The sequence below is a fragment of the Crocodylus porosus genome, unplaced genomic scaffold, assembly GCF_001723895.1.
Source record: "Crocodylus porosus isolate Cpor-Errol unplaced genomic scaffold, CroPor_comp1, whole genome shotgun sequence".
Classification (NCBI taxonomy): Eukaryota; Metazoa; Chordata; order Crocodylia; family Crocodylidae; genus Crocodylus; species Crocodylus porosus.
The window spans coordinates 2,223,965-2,243,603 of record NW_017728907.1 but is presented as its reverse complement, the minus strand read 5'-3'; positions in this window follow the sequence as shown (position 1 = coordinate 2,243,603).

Sequence of the window (19,639 nt, the reverse complement as noted above, 5' to 3'; positions counted from 1 at the left end):
AGTGGGGAGGGGAAGATGGTATCAGGTGGCGGAGGGGCTGGTTGGGGCACAAAGGTGCTGAAAATGTGGAGCCATGTGGCTAAGCAGCAAGCAGGAGTCTGGCCCTCTGCTGCCTTAAGTAATTGGGCACAATTTATGCCTACAGTCAGCATCTACACATGCATTTAATCTCAGTTAATTGCCCTACTGTAAAATTGTACTGTCCCAGACAGTACTATACTATGGCAGTGAAAATTAGTTTACTGCAGCCTGACAGCAGTACACTTATAGATGGTAGCGCTTTACCCCACAGCTAATTCATCTACTCCATAGTTAAGCACACCTGTAGATATGGCCACAGTGTATTCATTGTGAATGACTACAGCAAAAGGCTATATATTAAACCATTTAACTTTGAAATCAGTGGACAATTTTTTTAAAACAATGTCTAATTTGCTGGCAAACACTAAACATTCAAAATTCATGTCTCTCAAAAATTATAATTATAATGTTATAATTATAATTACAATTATAATTATAACGTTACAAAAAACAAGATTTAAAATATACAACATTTTATTTTGACTCCTAGTTCTTAAGGCTTTAGGATCCATATAATCAAGTTTTGTTGTAAGACACAAAGGTTAGAAATATATTTAAGAAATGATAGGTGATATTCTCACAAATTTCTAGGAGCTGGGGCTCTAGGAATAATAGCAAATAGCATTTGATAAATTGTGGAAATTGACAATTATAAATTGCAGGCCATGCAAAACTTTAGACCTGCTTACTATGGTAATAGCATTACAGACTATTTTGAGTTCCTTTAAAAAATAAAGCCCTTTAGTTTTTTTAAAATTAAATCTGAACTTAAAATTTGCCTCACATCTTAGCTAGAGAGACCAATTTTAGGGAAAGAGAGAGTAATTAAAATCCCCCTTACTAACATCTTCTAAGATTGCTTGTGACAGTGCGCATTAGTGCCATTTATGGTAGTATTTTACTGTTGTGGACATGTCTACTAGGTCTTTGTGCTTACTAAGTCATTTTTCAAAGGGTACTGTTGGTTGTTAGAGGCAACAAGTTTTATTACCAAGCTGGACTCTGCTTTTTTATCTCGATGAAGTCAGTTGGAGATTTCCTACAGTTTTTAATGAAAGTGAGATTGGGCTGGACTTGAATGGGTGCCTAGAGACTGTATACATGCATTTATGCTATTACCAATATCATAAAAAACCTGTTTCATCAGACACTTTTAATAAGTACAGATACCTGGAATATACACTAATTTTTAACACAAGATCAATATTTTGTAACTTTGCTAAGTGTCCTTTGAAAATGGCGATTTCTCGAGGTCTTTAGATAACTATTGTTATTCACAAGTAATTATTGATGTTATTGAGATTTTGGAGGGATGTATACAGATTTGCAGGCTGGTCATAAAATGTGAGCATAGTTTCAAGGATGCATTGAAGAATAACTTCAAATCATGCAATCTGTAACAACAGACACAAAAGTAGTTTTTGAACCCCTGGATATTGTCGCATCCGAGGACCGGTATACCCTTGACCTGCGAGCCTGGATCGGCACGACCGGCTGGACGCGGGTGGGGTAGGTAGTCAGACAGGTGGGTAAGTGAGAGGAGTCAGGAAGTTTAACGCATCTTGGTTATGTAGAAAGTTTATTTTTACTTACACTACAGGAGATTGCAGCATAGGAAGGAAGTTGTGGTTGCACGGTGTAGAAAGAGAAGTTGAGCTATTCAGTTCAGCATGCAGATATTTTCGTTGCACAGATTACAAACTGCGTGGTGCAGATTTTAAGCAAAGCATACAGGTAACTTTGATCTGAAGATTTTCGTGAGCTCTTGACGAGAACGAATGAGCCAGCAGAATGAATACACTTGAAAACTTTTACCGTAGGTGGGGAGAGGTCAGCGACTGGCCAAATTGCTGACTATGTCTCCTGGGTGTGCGTGGAGGTCTCCACAGAAGGCGGAAATCTTTCCAAAATTATAGTTTATAGGGTAGCCTATTACAACATGCCAGGCCTGAATAATTACAGGACTGCCAATCATGACTGTGAACAGACTCTGTGTGTTCTTAGGTTTCATGTGAGATTGACTGCACATGTGTTTTACATTTAAGCTGGGGGGGGTTGGATATGGAACTATAATGATGAAATATGTTATGTTAGCCTTTTGACCTTTTTGCCATCAGCATCTGAAACCAAAGATTTTTCTTTGACAGATATCACCTGATGGTGAAGCTAGTGTAATAAACAGATAAGTATAATTGCACGGTATATTTATAAAACCCTTGCAAACTTATGCTGGAGCTTCTATGATACTTGGTGGGGAGTAGGGCTTATAGAAGAAATCATTTTAAAGGCAATTTAATCTGTTTAGCAGGTAGAATATAGCATTCTCTGTATGCTTCTGATACACAGGAAAGAAAAGCAGCAAAATTAAAGATTTTTTAAGCTTCTTGGAAGAAAGGTCCCATCTTTCTGTGGTGTGTGGGCACTGTGATTACTACAAAGAAATACTGATCCTGACTGGGATCTCCACAACCTAGTGCAATATAAATGATTATATCAATAAATCCAAATTTATAGCTCTAGCAATACCATAATTACTCAAATATAAGACAAACCTGATTATTAGGCAACGCCACAGTAATTAGATTCTATATAGGAAAAAATTATAAATTTGTTACAATTTTTCAGGTACAGAATCTAATTATTGGATCTTTGCTTTAAATTTGTCTCCCTGCCAGATCCAGAGGGTCAGGTAGTCCCCTTGCCCTCTGCCCTTCCAACTTCTTTCCCCTGAAGCCCCTTCCCCTGTTCCTTATTGTCAGACCCTGCTGTCCCTAAGCAGATGGAAGGGAGGGACAAATTTGAAAACACTGATCTAAAAATAAACATACCTGTAATAAATTGCATATAGGGAAATTACTACAGGTAACCAGAGACTTAATTCACCCAGAATTGATGAGTTTACCTCATTTGAAACTGCTGCAAATTTTAACATAGGCACTCCATATATGCCCTTTTAAGCAGCACTTCTGTACCTATTTGTATATAATACAAACTTCTTTTTTTAAATAGTTTTGAGGGCCAAATCAGTTCCAAATACTATTGGGTAAAGCGCAATAGACAAGTTCTAAATTTCGACTGAGCAGAGTGGAATTGTTCAAGTCTGTGTGGATCTAACACTGAACATGTATCTTCCTTCCTTTCCAGATGTATCAGTCTGGGCCTTCATATTTTCCATCACTCCCTCATGCCCCAGCCAGTCCCTCTACAGCACATTGGGATGGGGAGAACAGCCTTGGTCTGTCAGACTGGTGTCCTGGGACCCCATGCCAGCCAGGACTATTCCAATCTGGTTCAATGTGCTATGGTCCTGGGTGCTCATTCAAATAGCACACCTGGCAGCAATAAGCTCTGGAGTTTATAGATTCACATTCATTGCATGTGTAGATACACCTGCTAGGCATGACATTAGTACAAAGCCAAAAGGCTCATGATTTACCATATAGTTCATTGGGCTGTACCCCAGGCGACTTAACAGAATTTCAAGCCATGGTGACCCTACAGCTCAGCACTGCTCAGTGTATGTGTGTACTCGAGGCATCGCTGTCACAAAGGATCCATGTGTTAATTAGCTCCTCCCCCATGACTGGAACCAGGTCTCCTTGTCATGAGTCCTGGTATCTTGTATGCAGATGAAGGGCAAGGCCCCTGGTCAGGGTCCATCTTGTGGAGAGTGGAGCCATGCTAATCATATGTGACAGGCTGAGAGAGGGACTGACAGAGGGATTCTGGGTAACCTGTTTGGGGCCCCATTTAGTGATGTTTGCCAGACATTTAAGGCTGGTTAAAAACCAACTCATTGATAATGGGAAAGGAAGGTACAGTTTAGCTGTGGGAGTGAGGATGTATTCAGCTGTGGGAAGTCAAAATGTATTCAGTGTAGTGGCTCACTATGACTTGAAAAAGAGTGCTGATGGGGACTATATATTTTATGCAGATGGGCTGTACTAATATATTCTCATGGTAGGTTCCAGTCTTCAGATATGCCCAGTGGAAAGCCAGGAACCTTCTCATAAACAGACACTTGGGCCCCACAGTCAAGGTGGCCTGAGTGAAATGTACTGGCACTACAGAAAGACAGAAGAGGACAATGGGAAAGAAATGGCAGACATCATATGGTAGAGAGGGGACTAGCATAGATTTTTCAGAGGCAAACTCTCTGAAAGAACAATGCGTGATAGCACTGGAATGGTATGTGCACGGGTGCGCAGTGTGTACTGTGTAATGGAACTACAATAGTTTAACTGTCAAAGTATGTTTTGGTCTGTCAACTGAACCACAGTGGTCACTTGACAGGTTGTTGGAAGTAGAGCTACATATGACTATGTATGTATATATATTGAAATAAATATTTTTGCAAAAAAATCAGTATGTTTGCCCAATGTGGGCCATGTGTTTTTATAGTTATGCTCAGTGTTGGTTGCATTTAAGCTCCTTCCTAGGTGGATTCTATTACTAAACACACACTGCTTTTGGCAGCAGTTTAATGATAGCCAGTGTGTTTAGTAAGAGTACCTTGTATGTGAAGGTATCCTCCCCATGTCGATTTGGGGGAATAACCTCATTTTATATTTGAGTAAGTATCGTAGTTAAATCACCAGCTATCTGGGAGAAAATTCATCCAAGGAAGGACTATAAACTGGACCCAGAATAACAAGGATGGGTTGAAGCAGTCCTTGCAATTGATAATTATATTATGAAATGGAAATCTTTGGCATGTAGGAGACAAAGGGACAGATAATTTACAAATGCCATGTCTAGGTAGATCATATCAGCCACTTGTTTGCTAATAGTTGTCCTATTCCAGCAGGCTCATCCTGCTTTCAGATGATAAAGCTCTTGGTTGCGCAACAGATAGATGACAGCTACAGGGAAATACTGCTGATTTAATAGAGCCACCAAAATCACAACCCTAGTAACTGAGTCTGCGTTTGTTAGTAAACACAGTTAATTGAAAAAAAGAAACAAAAATAACTAATTCTGCAGGCAATGAAAGAGTAAAGCATGAGAATCTCAGTTAAAGTTAATGCCATGTTGGCTGATGCACAGGCAGCTTCAATTCTCTTTAATTAGTTCAGAGTTAAGTGACAAAGTATTTAATCAGTGAACTAACAAGTGCAGCAGCTGATTGCTCTGCATGTGCCTGTGCGGGGGTGTGACTGAAAAAAAGTAAATAAAATTACTTTCCTTCCTTTAAATGAAATGGAATCCCTAATTTTATTACAGTAGCAATCGGTTTAGAAGCATGATAGAGCAATAAAAATTGATTCTTTCCTAGTTTATTCCTTTAACAAAGTATTTCATTTAAGAGGATACCATTGTAGTTTAACTCTTTGGGTCTCCTGTGAATGAGAGAGAGCCTTTTCTCAAGAAATAAGGTCAGGTATCCTTTGTTATGGAGATAATTAATTAAGTATATCCTACCACGGTGTTGTTATTTTTAATAACATGTTTACTTTTTTTAAATTTGCAGTTGGCCTGAACTTACTTTGACAGAGATCTAGCCATAATCATCCATGCTTCCAGTCTTAATAGTGCAGTTCATGATCCAAACATCCTGAAAAATCTTTTATTGTAGCAAAATATGACCACTCACGTGTTTAGGAACACAGATTGCTACCACCACATCATCCATATGCTATGCTGCCTGCATTGGCTCCCTACTGAACAATGTCCAGTAGAAAATTTCTATTTCTATATTCAAAGCCCTCAATGCAGATATGTCTAGCAATCTGATAGATCACATCTCCCTTTGCAAGTCCCTTGACAGCTCTACTCCACTGGAAACATGAAACTGTCAACCCATAGTGGGAGGCTCATGTGTATAAAAAACAGGCATGAACTTGATCAGCACCATGAAACTCATGCCTATCACTTAGAAAATGATCATGAACCTTTTCATTTTTCTTATTATTTTGTATTATATTTCTGTAGTACCTAGGAGACCCAGTCAAGGACCAGAACCTCATTGTGTACTCTATTGTGTTAGGTGCCGTATGAACACAAAACAGAAAAGAAAAGAGTTCCTGACCCCAAAAGGTCACAGTCTAAGGAGAAAATAGAGACCAACAAGGGACAACAAGGAAACAATGAAAGCGTGTATGATGGTACTGCATGACAGGCAATAGTCATAGCACAGCTATAGCCTGAACTGTTGTCAGGGCTAAATGCAAAACAGATTTCTTATACTTAGCTTTTCTTCAATAAATTTGTCATATGCACAACACATCTGCTCCCACACACAAACTATCTTAACTAATCAAGCTATTTCCATTACAAGCTTGTGTGGAAAAAAAGGAAAGAGAGAGAAAGGGATTGTAAGTGTTACTTGTATTTCTAGTGACTAATCAGTCTCAGATACTACAGATATGGAGGCCATAAGTCCCTAAGTTAGAAACTTATTTAAGATGTTGATGAAGCACACTTGTATAAAATAATTGTATTGAATGCGTGGGGTGGATATACATGCATGGTACCTCCTGTTGTAGAGTCCATCTGCAGGTACCTTTCATGTTTAGCAATTATTTTGCATTTCCGAGACCAGCTTTGTGAACAAGGACCCCAGGTTTTTATGAAAGAAGTAGAAAATGATCATAGGGCTCACAAGGGGAACATCCAAGGGACAAGGGTCTCACATGAACTCCCTCCAAATCATGTGTGCACTATAAAGACAAAATTAAATTGGAAATACCACAATTTCTTTATACAGTTTTGGCCCTTCTTGCCACACCCCACTTTCCCACCTCCCCTACACCCCAAGTAAGAGAAGAGAGTTTGTCTGGATCCTCAGCAAGTTTCCAGTGAAATCAGTTGGAGGTATACCTATTTACTGCAGCTTGAAAAACACAGGTAAAATCCTGAATTCTGGCAAAACTTCTACCAACTTCACTGATGCTAGGCTTTCTCTTTGGGACCTAATACCAGGTACTCAGTGGGTACATCTACATGTGCCCCAATTGCACAGTTGGTACTGGACAGTCCTGGTGGAGCACAGGTCGTTTTTGACCCTACTATGCAGTAGTATCTAGCTACCATGCAGTAGCAGAGGCATCAGGGTTAGTGCCCATCAGTGCTACAGTGACATAGTAAGGAGCTACAGTGACCTAGTGTCTCATGTAGACGTGCTCAGTAAGCAAGCTTTTTGTCCTTCCCTGCAATTCCAAGTATCCTGACAGGAGCTGCCTAGTGTTATTGGAAATAGTCACATCCCACATACAACTACGCATATACCTATAGTGGGGAGATTCAACCTGAGATTTTCTGTGATTTCCTGTGAGATGAGATTTCCATAAAAATAGAAAGCAGATGATTTATTTTGAGGATTTATAATCCTGACCTCACTGAATTTAATGGCAAATATTGCATTACATTCAATGAACCTAATACAGGATTTTTGGTGTTGAGTTCAGGAAGGTCAGGATTTTATCCTTGGTAACTAGTTTACAGGAGGGGGCTGCACCAGCACCAGACAGCTCAGGAGCAGCAGAACATAGGGATATAAATGACTTTTAGAAGCCCACTTCTAAGGTGTGCTGTGCACTTTTCATTCAGAGCGGAGGACCTAGGGCCTCAATTTCTAACTGTAATACAGAGAGCTAAGGGAGGCTAGTCAGTAAAGGCAGCAGAAGGCAGACTTGCAAAATAGACCCTTGAATGTGAGGCTGACAGGCTTTATTTAGAAAGCCAGCATATGCACTAGCTGCATTCATATCTAAAATGTTCCCCAACTTGACAGGCAATCTACAGCACAGTGTATATTAAGGGGAGGTAGTTTTGGATCTGGATTTTGGTTCACTTCTAACAATTCTTGTAACACTGAACATTTTCAGACAGGCATTGATTTTGTTTTTCAATAAGGATTATGGATGGAGCTGATCTTAATGTCTTTTTTTTAAGAACTCACAGGAGAAAGATTGCATTTTTAAGATGATTCTGACTGCCTGTTTAGGCATTTTCTCCAAGTCTGCATTTTCTTCAAACACAGGAATACCATCAAAATCCATTCTGGAAAGACTAGAAAGAGGGGATAAGGTTTTTAATGGCTTTAATTTATTTTCAGAAATAATATCTAGCAGGTAGAGTGCAATATGTAGTAAAGTAAACAATTTTTGTTACCCTCAAAGTTTTACTTTTTTAGTACCCTTAAGAGGTGGAGTTGGAGTTGTGTGCATTTTCAGTTCAACGGCGTTCCTTCAAGATCTCAGAATGAGCTTTCTATAGCCGCCTCTACAAGTTATAGGCATTGCACAATAAATTGATTAGTTATTGTGGGAGGTCAGAGCAGCTGCAGTTTCCCAGACAAAGAATTGCGTGGTGGTCCCCATGGCTGGAAGATCACAGCAGAAGCAGTCTCCTAGCCCCAGAGAACCCCCTGATGATAATGATGATGGTGAAGTGGGTGTCGCCACACTCATGATGGAAGCAGGAGGGTCAGAAAGCCAGCAACAGGTAGAATGGTCAATCTCAATAAGACCTTGGGCACCCGAAAAGGGGACTGTAAGGGCATTCATAGATGATGTGGGACTGGGCTGCTTCAGCCCAGCCATCGGAGCAGACAAAAGTTATGAAGGCACTCCACTTTGCAGAACCTTCATTTGAACCCTCATTTAATGAGGGTTAATTTGCTGCGCCATCAGAGTGCTCTTTAGGTGTGCACTTGTGGCAAAATATAACCACTCACGTGTTTAGGAACACAGATTGCCCTCTTTCAAGAGCCCTTTCAAGGGGCCAATGATGCAACAAATGTAGTTTCTGTCTGTGCCCTAAGAGAAGTTTGCAGGAGGAATTTGGAACCACAGTTGATTGACTTTTCAGCATTCCCCAGATTTATTTAAAATGGTCTTGACTGTTAGCTATTTGTACAGTTAACGAAGTGCAGTATCTCAATAAAGAATTAAACAGGAACCTCTCTGCAGTTAGAGATAGAGGACCACATTCAGACGTGAGTATAACTGAATTCCCTAAGCTAAGGGGATCTAGATTGGTATAATGCGTCTTTTCTTGGGTCTGTCAATGTATTACATTAATTTAGGCATCCCTAAAGGAAAGAAAATCCGAAGGCTCTAAAGGAAGTCTAAAAGATCTAAAGTCTAAATCTGAAGCAAGTATAAGATTTTCTCTTAGGACCATACTGCATTGTCAATATGCCTTTTGGCTTACATTTCCCTTCAAGAGATCTCTTCTGAATTTGGCTCATTGAGTTGGTGTATAAAGACCTGAAAAGAGGTGCACAGCAAACAGCAACTAATAGGAAAATGCCAGAAATTGATCCTTGATTGTGCTGTGCAAATACCTTCATGAGGGAGAAAATCAGGTATTAAAGGATTCTTTCATCTGGCAGAGAAAGTCATGATAAAAAACAGTCACTGGGAGTTTAAATGATAATGCACACTTTTTTAACAATGAAGATGATTAGCCATCGGAAGAAGCTATGAATGGGTGTAATACATTCTCAGTTTCTTGAAGTCTTGTTGAAATTTGGGGCAGAAGTCTTCTTAAAGATATGCTTTAGTCAAATACAAGTTACTTGGCTCAACACAGTGTACATGGTAAAACAGTATGGCTGCTTTTTACATCAGGTGAGAATAGATACTAAAATGGTCCCTTAAAATCTGTGAATGTATGCATAAGTAAAAGCAATCACTTCTCTTTTTAGCTTATGCTTTTTCTTCAGCTCCTTAGTATGTATATTAAGTCAAATTAGCCTGCCTACACATCAGAAAGTGGGCATAATACAAACAGATCTATCAAAATCTAGCGTAAAGAAATTTAAATTACATCACCTTTCATGTCAGCTCTGCATTTGGCTTAATGAACCTGCATAGAGGCAGGGATTTATTGAGCTGATATCTTTTATTGGACCAACTGCACATTTGGGATAACGTTAGACATTAACGTTGAATCTGCACATGCATTCAACTGACTAATATGATTCTTACTGACTACAGCTGAGGACTGTTTTGCTAGGGCCTTAGTACTTTCTTGCGAACATTTTAAGTCTGAAATTATTCTCTGAATTATTCTCTGAATGATTTCAGGGAACCTCATGTCATTCATCATCCAGGTAAAAGTACAGTGGGCCTCAAAGCGTAAAATATTTTGAACGAGGAAGAGTGGATCATTTATGCAATTGTTAAGAAGCTTTTACTCCTAGGTGGCAAGTTGGAAGCCTGCCCAACTGAACAATGAAATAAAAGCAGTACCGTATGATAGCTGTTTACTGACCTATATGTTAAATGAATTGGTGGCTTCAGTTCAGCTCCCAGTAGACTGGTGTCTGGATGACAAAACCTGCCACTACTACTGGCACTGACACTATGCCAATTTTGGAAGACAGAACAGGATAGTATAGAAATAGTGACTGAATTATCCTAATGCTACAGGTGACCCCTTTGCTTCAGCCCATTACTGAAGCACAAACAGGTCAGGGAAAGTACAATGATGGCACTTCCACTCCTGCTGCCGTGGATAGAAACTTACACCAGAGAACCTGCTGTTATTTTTTGTCATAATAAAAATGTGCTCTGAATAAGACCAAGCAAATGTAATTCCACAGACAAGTATGTTAGTCAATTATTCATTAGTTTGCTTTGCATGAGTTTTTAGAGTTCTTGCTTAAATGAGTCCATCAGGATGAATGAAGTAGAGTTACTGTTGTCTTCAGCACACAAAGCTTCTGGGGAATCATATACTAAAATCTGTGGGAAGAGAATACATTAGTACTCGTTTGGCTTGGCTTATTAGAGACACTTCACACATCTTGCATGGGCTAGATGAATTACCCATCCAGGTGTGGAAACCTCTCTGCTACAAAACCCTTGGAAGTATTTTTCATTTGAAAAAGGAACAGAACAGTAAGATGAACAGTCGTGCAAATGAAAATAATGCATTCTCAGAACGAATTCAAACATTTAATGTTGTTGTTATAATAGAACTCCTTTCCTCTAGTTAAAATGAAGTCTTCTGGTTGCAATATTAGAGTGTTCATTTGAGAGTGTGAGGGAGAAGGGTAAGAAGAGAGAATTTAGAGAAGCTTTGAAAAGAAAATATAGTATCATCTACTTTGTGGCTAAACTGATTAGTTCCTTTATAATCACTTCTCAGCTGATGAACTTGGGAACTTTAAGACTCCTGTCTGTTTTTTCTGTTTCATTCTTTAAGGAGATTAAGAGGTTAATCCTGAGGCTGTACTAAAGCACCTGTTGTTTGAGCCTCTCTGTCTAACATGGCTTTTGAGGCAATGCTTTGATAGTACACCTCTTTGTGCACTTGTTAAGTTCCAAGTGTGCAGAATATTGGGCATGTGAGGTTTCCATCAGCACAATTAGAAAACCTAGTCCTTCCTCTCCAGCTGTACTGATATGTTAACCTCTTCCTCTTGCTCCCTATTTTCCACTTCCTGAGTTTGCTCTTTATAAAATAGCCAGCAGTGAGAACATTTGTTCTTTGTTATGCTGTCCCTTGCTTGTCAACCATCTCATACTGTGGAGTAAACATGGCCCTCTACACACACTATAGAGGACTGGAAGGATGTTCTAGGGGAAGAGTAATAGAGACAGGAAAGCCCATGAAAAAGGACTGAGTTACAACCACAGTGTGGCTGCATTTTCTTTTTCTCTCTCCCTTGCTCTATACACACCATCTGGGTACATGAGGTTGTAAAATGGATCATGCTTCAGTATGTACTCAGTTTATCAGGGTAGTTACTTGGGACTGGCATAGGTCTAGCAGTTTTTGGGCAGAATAATGGCATGCACAAATACAGTTTGGGGAATGACTGGATAGGCTGCAGTACTACAGAGATAGACCTAGGGCAGGGACAGGCAATTATTTCGGGCAGAGGGCTGCTTACCCAGTTTTGGCAAGCTGTTGAGGGCTGCATGGGTAGTCCTGCCCCTTGACAGGTGCCCTGCCCCCTGGTGCTGCAGCCACATGCAGTCCACGTTGGGCTGCCTGTGCCTGCTCAGGACAGCCCCGCGTGGGCTGTGAGCGGCTGCTGCAGGGAGTGCCGGCCATGGGGTGGCGGGGGGCCCACTTTTCCCTGCACTCAGCTCCAGCTCATTTCCTGCCTGTGGTCCTCTCCTGCTCCACCCCCTCCTTCTTACCTGAGTTTTCTGTGCCGGTGCAGCCACGAGGAGCCACATGGAGCTCTGTGGTTTATTGCTGCCCCCAGATGGCATGTGTAGATGAGCCCTATATCCTCTAGGTCAGGACTGGGCAAAATATGGCCTGTGGGCTGGATCCAGCCCACTAGGCCATTCTATCTGGCCCATGGGGCCCCTAAAAAATTTAGAAAATTAATATTTGTTTGCCCTTGGTTCCTGTCAAAGAGGACAGGAGCCAGGGGCAGTAGTACTCAGGGAAAGCCCCAGCAGCCTCCTGCAACAGCAGGGTCTGCCTGGCTCCCCCCCCACAACTGGAAGCCCCTGCCTAGCTAAATGCTTTTGCACCGCTTTAATGGTGTTGGTGTTTGCACACCTTGGTGGCATATTGTGCACTAAGTCCAGCTGCTGTAGGAACTTCAGTGCCATAATGCACCTTAAATGACTTGGGGCACAGCAAACTAAAACTTCAAAGAGTTTTAGTTTGCTGCCCCTACAGCCATGAAGCACTGGGCTCCATGCACCTCCATAGCTCTGCAGGAAGCCCTGCAGGCAGCCTAAACGCAGCCTGGGAAAGCAGGCTCAGCCCAAGAAAAGTGGTGAGCCTTGATCTCCCCCACCCCCTGAAACCTGCCTGCCTGCCTGAGCTGCCCGGGACCCCAGTGCTTTCCTCCACGGCTGTGGTGCCCCCCGGATCTACCTAAGCTGGGAGCCTGTGGGTGGGCGCTGCAGCTTTCCTGGAGGGAAGCACTAGGCCTCCTGGGCCCAGGGACTGCTCTGCCCACCAGCAGCTTGCCCTTCCCTCCCACTGGAGAAGCAGATAAGTCAGCAGGGTGTGTGCATGACACAGGGGTTTAATCAGCCCTACACTGAAGCTGTGTTTTTTTAAAATGTACCACTTCAATTTAGGGCCCCTGTTTAGTATAACATGCCCAGTTATGCTAAAACTGGCTTGAAATCCTTATTCTACATAATCTGCTAGGACACCCTGGTAGCCATTCAAACTGGAACACATTCCTGCAAACCATAGTGGCTGGCCTTTCTACTCACATGTAATTCATTCAGAGTCAGATTCCAGAGTTAGACCCACATTCTTTTTTCCTCATGAATGTAGGATCCTTTTTCATTTTAATTATTAGCAAAATGCAGTTATTCAGGAAATTGTTTTAAGCCTATCCAACAAAACAGCGTGCTTAACACCAACAAAACAAGTGGTTAATGTCAAGCAGACAAATAGCTTCTTTGATTTTAATGGCACTACTCAGATGCTTAGAATTAAGCTCATACTTAAATGCCCTGCTTGACTGTGGCCTTCTATTCTATTACAGATGCATTATGAATAAAAAGAAACAATGAATTCATTTTTATCATCAGCCACATAAACATTCAAGCTCTCCATTTCAAATTCTGTCCCTTAGAAAAGCCCATGAGAATAGGCAGACTGCATTATGATTTGAAAGTTAACATACCCAGGTTATTTTAAATGTGAAGGGTAAGTAGGTCTCAGGGTCAAGGGCTCTGTATTGAAAATGTCCTGCCATCAAGCTTTGTCATATATTAATGCAAGAAGCTGGTAAGAGGTAGTTCATTTTCTTGTCCTTTTTTGATGTTTTGTGCATCCATCCAGCCTGTCTTCTCTTTTCAAGCTACTCTGAATTCATTACTCTTTTGGTCATAATATTTTCAAATGTATTGTGCATACACCTAGAAGAATTATAGTTGCATATGGTTTTTCTGTCTTCTTGAGTTACGCAGGTTGGCAGAGCCATATTTATTTGCTACACATTTATTATAACCATGGCATTTTCTGTAGAATGGAAATTGACAAAAATCAAGCATCGACTTGCCAGTACATTTCTGACACTGGAAGGATGATTACCAAGAAACATCTGTAAACATATGGCTATTATTTTTGATGAATCTGTTCCTTTATATTCTCTGACAGGGAGTGGGAAGGTCACTGAATTCCAGCATGGCTGAGTCACTTCTGGCTGCCCCTAGTTCTAACCTCTAGTAATCACAATTAAAATATTCAATTAGACTGCACACAACATTATATTAGAGAATGGATCAGTATAATTAGCACTTGTAATACTAGGAATGGCTCAGAAGAAAGAGAATTTTCTGAAAAATATTTTCACGGAGTGCCTTAATTTGCAAAGTGCTGAACACAAACAGGAGATTACATTTATGTTTTGGTAGCAGTGGATGAAAAAATGGATTAATCATCAGGTTCCTGATACTACAACACAGATAAAATGAACAACATAAGAGTTCTCCAATACCTAGAATATTGTGCAGTTAACCAAGGAAGATCATGGCAAACATAATTTCTGAATTTGAATTTTTACAAGCCGTCTTTAAAACTGAATTGCAAGAAAGTATATAATAGGTGTGCATCAGGATCTGGGGGAATGCCTGTTCACCAGAGCACCCCAAGGGATGACGAGGTCAAACAGTCACAAACCGCTCCAAGCCCATTTCAGGCTGGACATAAGGAAGAATTTCTTTACTGTCCAAGCCCCCAAGACCTGGACCAGATTGCCACCAGAGGTGGTGCAAGCACCTACTTTGGACTCCTTTAAGAGTCAATTGGACGTTTATCTTGCTGGGATCCTGTGACCCCAGCTGACTTCCTGCCCCTTGGGCAGGGGGCTGTACTCAATGATCTTCTGAGGTCCCTTCCAGCCCGAATCTATGAAATCTATGAAAAAAAGTTCAGCATTTTGATGTAAAAGATGTCAGGAAGGAGAAGTTTGAAGATAAATTTCTGTATGGCAACACTAAGGAGGCAACACTAAGGATGCAGGGGTCTTTCCAAAAGTAAATCTTCCAGGAGTTGAACGGCTTTTCTTGCATGGCTCTGTGTTCACTATTTTTGTGTAAGAAGCATATAGTTTTTATAAACAAGTCTTTCAGTCTTGCAGCATGCATTTTATGCCACCCCAGAACATTTTAAATACCTTTATTTGAATATATTTGCAGAAGTTAAAGGTTCAAGTTTTGAATCTTGGCCCTTATTTATATTGGGATTTCAGCCACTGTCTTACTTTTTTCCCCCCATTTGTTAGCCATCCTAAGCATTTGTTGGGAAGGGTAGCATGTAAGGGTAGTCCATGCCTAACAACTTTACAGAGCTGAAATGCAGATCAACTGGTCCACTACTACCAGTGTCCCTCCTATTATTACTGTGTTCCTTTTTCTGTGTGGCTTATTGAAGAAGTGCAATAATATATACCTCACTCCTGTCATAACAACTACACTGATAACCTACTATTAACAAGACCTTTACCATTTTTTATATTACAATTAATTTAATTTTTACCTGTGGGTTGGCATTACACTGAAGGAATAGTGAAGACCCTTAGAAGATGCTGTGGGGTCTGATGTGCAATCCCAGCAATCATACTTTCTGGCATGCCACATGTACATGGCAAGGTTGTGATTGTGGGATCAGTCATCAGATCCCATTGTGACATATTGCTGGTGGAGGAAAACCTAGGATCATGTCTTCAGGTTCCCTGTCCAAGAGCCAGTAACAAGCTTCCCTGGCTGGAAGCCCCATTGGTTGATAGGACTCTCAGCTGTGGGGTCAAACTAACCCCCCCCCCAAGGCTGGGAGCTATCCACTGATCTGGATCAGCTGATCTGGATTCAGATCCCGGATCAGCTGATGCCTGCCAGCCATGGGGCCACTAGGTATGCCCCAGACTCACCACATGGTCTATTAATGGTGTTATAGGAACCAGCCACAAAGTTATTAAACATATTTTGTGATATAACTTTGTGATTTATTCATTGTTTTATCAGGCCATCAACTGTTTTAACATGTGGCAGGGTAATTACTTAAGATGTGATTAATTGGTTAATCATGTCTTAAGTGTAATGTGTGCAGGGGACTTAGATTGATATCACTCTACTTCTTAACAAAAGATGATCCTGCATTTTTGTATATTGTATGGTAACTAACTGGAATAGTAAAATCCCAATTATTTTTGTTTAAAAGTTTTTCTTTATACACAAATTAATGCCGAATAAATACAATTTCCCTTTTGCTTTATTATAACTTATTAGTTGACACGGCTCCCTTAATTTACTTGTAATCTCAAATAAGTCAGTACATAGAGCCTCTTTCCAGCAAGAAGTCTTCATTATATCTTATGAAGACTTTCAAAGCAACTGAGTGGCATTATATTACTAAGTACTAACACACAGATATGACAGCCTCACAGGAAAATGAATGAAGTGTTGAGTACATAAAAAGTGTTAGAGAAGTAGATATTTTGGAGAATTATTATTCCCTGTTCTTTAGCTGGCAAAGCTATATGTCTTATTGCAATGAAATATAAGAATACATACTCATGAGGACAAAACTGATCATAACTGTATTTAATACAGCTTTTTGCATATTACAGAAGATAAAGAGATCACATGAGAATTATTCCAGCTCTGTATAAAAGGATTTACAATATTGTAGAAATTAATTTTGTATTTTCTACAAAATACTCAGAAGCTAGACAATTTATATGTCATATCAATGTATCACTAGAAATTATCTGCAACTTCTTTGGCATCATTATTGGTAATGCAGAAGAACTAAAAAGTATATGACTGTTGAAAGTCATGACAATCAGAACACTGAGAATTACCTATACTGAAGCCAGAATAGGAAAGCAGAACTATTAACCATTCCAAGATAAACTGAAGGATAGAGTAACAAATAAGTGGTCAACTAGATCTTCATTACTATATTTACTTTTCTTTACAACTCTTTGTGTAGATAACAATTCTTTCATTCCCTGAGAGAGTACTTTTTCCTTCTCTTTGTGTGTCACCATTTAGTTATAGGATGACACTAAAGTGCTCCAGGATGGCCATTTTTGGATTTCATGGTGGCAATGGCATGACAACTCCAAGATCACAGCCATGTAGCAATATTGAGCCTAAGGCCCCTGTCATACATTAATAAAATGGTGTGGCTGGGATCTGAGGAATTTTATGCCATCCTAAAAATTGTGCATCCTGCCATGCCAGATGTGCAGTGTCTAGGATGGGGTATAAAATTCCCCAGATTTGGGAGGAATCAGTCTGGGAGCAGCAGGCAGGTGGGGAGGCACCACTGCACACAAATGAGGTAGTGGCGGCTCACCCGTCTCACCCCTGGGCAGCTGCTGCAGCACTCTGCTCCCAGCAGCCCCCGTGGCGCCGGGTCAGGAGGTCCTTTTGGTGGCCAATTTATAGCCACAGCAAAAAAAAGGTTGGGAATCACTGTCATAGCCTAACCAATGGTTTGCCTTGACCTTGATTTAGACACAAACCCTGGTTTGGTACTTCAGACTCAAACTGGTACTGAGCAGGTGTATCTACATGTTCACTAATGTGCTTTAGATAATGCGCATTTAGTTTAGTAGTTTCTTAATAAAGTTCTAACTAAATAAGCAGTAACTAGTTACTGCACAGTAGCACCAGTGCATCGTTATTTTGTGATGCTTACTGCACCTTCGCCTAATAACCCAGCACAGTAGGCTGTTAGCACAGTTTTTAACCACCATGCCACTGTGCAGGGTTATTAGGCTAATACACAATAAGCATCTCGTGTAAAAATTTCCAGCCTGACCCTGGCTGTCTTCATGTAACCACTTTTTTAGCATGCCCAGCGGCCCATACTCTGCTCCACCCTAACATCAGGACACAGCCAAATGCTTCTGAACCTGTGGGAACAGGCTGGGGGCAGCTGATATTGAATGTTGGTTCAGGGCAGTGCAAGGACTGGTTCAGCCCTGGCACCACCATAGTTGAGATCAGAGAAATTTTATTATATTTTAAATAAACAAACAAACAAGTCTTTATTTATTTTATTTTATTATATTATCCAAACACTGTACATCATACCATGCCTGTTTGGCATGACAGGAACTTGATTTTTGGGATGGAGCATAAAATTCCTCAGATCCAAATCATGCCAGGGGCTTTATAATATTAAATTCAATTTCTCCTAGCCATAAGACATCACAGAAAGATCTAGAATTACAGGGTGTGTGGCAGGAAACTCATCCTTTTCTGAAGATAAACTTCCATAAACTTGAAGATTTCATGTAGTAAAAGACTTTCCCAGATTTATAGATTTGACTCATCTGAATTATGCAAAGTTTTGATTTAGTATATGCTGCTAAAAGCAAGCTTGATATAATCAGAAATGATGCTAGTTTCCAGTAGAAGAAAAACAATCTTAAAATGTAAGGATCAAGATATGTCAAGCCATTTTAGCTGATGTCAATCTAATTCTTCTGTTTCTATATTTTAAACTCTATAATAATACCCAGATATGTATGAATGTGAATGTTCTACGGCAACAAAAGCAGCCATTAACAAGGAAATAAAATCCTCTCTTCCCACCTGAAAAGGCTTAACAACAGCTAAAAGGTAGAGTACTGGTATGGTTCAAACAAAAATATAACCAGATTATTCCAAGGCCCAAAACTGGAGCTTGCCAGGTAGAAGAGCTTGTGATTAAAAATGTCAGTCGTAGATTTGGAATGAAATTATTTTTACTAAATGGTATACTCAAATATCAGTTTTACTTTAGAGTGTAAATTATTACTTTATTCACTTGAATACAAGATGATTTCCCCTAATAAGATTATATCTATGGAAAATATATAAATTAATTATAATTTTACAGGTATAGAATCAAATTATTGGCGGTTTACCTTGAATTTGTCCCCTTCCGACTGGTACAGGAGGGGAAATAAATCTAGGGAGGAGAGAGTCAGGCAGGCCCTTGCCCTCTGCACCCCAAAACTTTTTCCCCCAGTCTTCCTGCTACCCTTAATATCACACCCTGCTCTGTCTCTGTTTCCTGCCCAAGCACAATGCAGAAATGAGCTAAGTGTGACATTAAGGAGGGAAAGGGACAAAGAAGAGGGCAGAAACTGCAAAACAGAACAGGAGACTGATGTGGGACTCACTCTGACTTCAGTCCTGACTGCTGCAAGTTTTAGCACAAGTACTCCATAAACACACTTTTAAGCAACACTTTTGTACCTACTTTTAAAAAAAAAAATTAAGTGCCAAATCAGTACCAAATTCTACTGGGCAGAACCCAATAGTCAAGTTGCAAATTTTGACTGAACAGAGTTCAAATATTCAAGTCTCTGTGACTCTATCACCTTCTTTTCAGACCCATTAGTCTGGGCCTTAAGATACTCTCCAGATTTGTGGCAGGCATCAAGTGTAGTGGCTGGGCAGAGGCCTGGTTTTCATTGCCTTGATCAATGTCAGGAGCAGTGTGGGGAGCACCAGGAGGGAGGAGTTGTTTTTAGGAGCCTGAAACAGCATCAGTGGTGGTGTTGGAGAGGAGAGTGACAGTTATGGAAGGGAAAGCAGACCAAGAGATGAGAAGCGAATCAGAGAGCAGAAGAGAAGACTGAGAGTCTGATGGAGGATGGATGAAGGTGGGG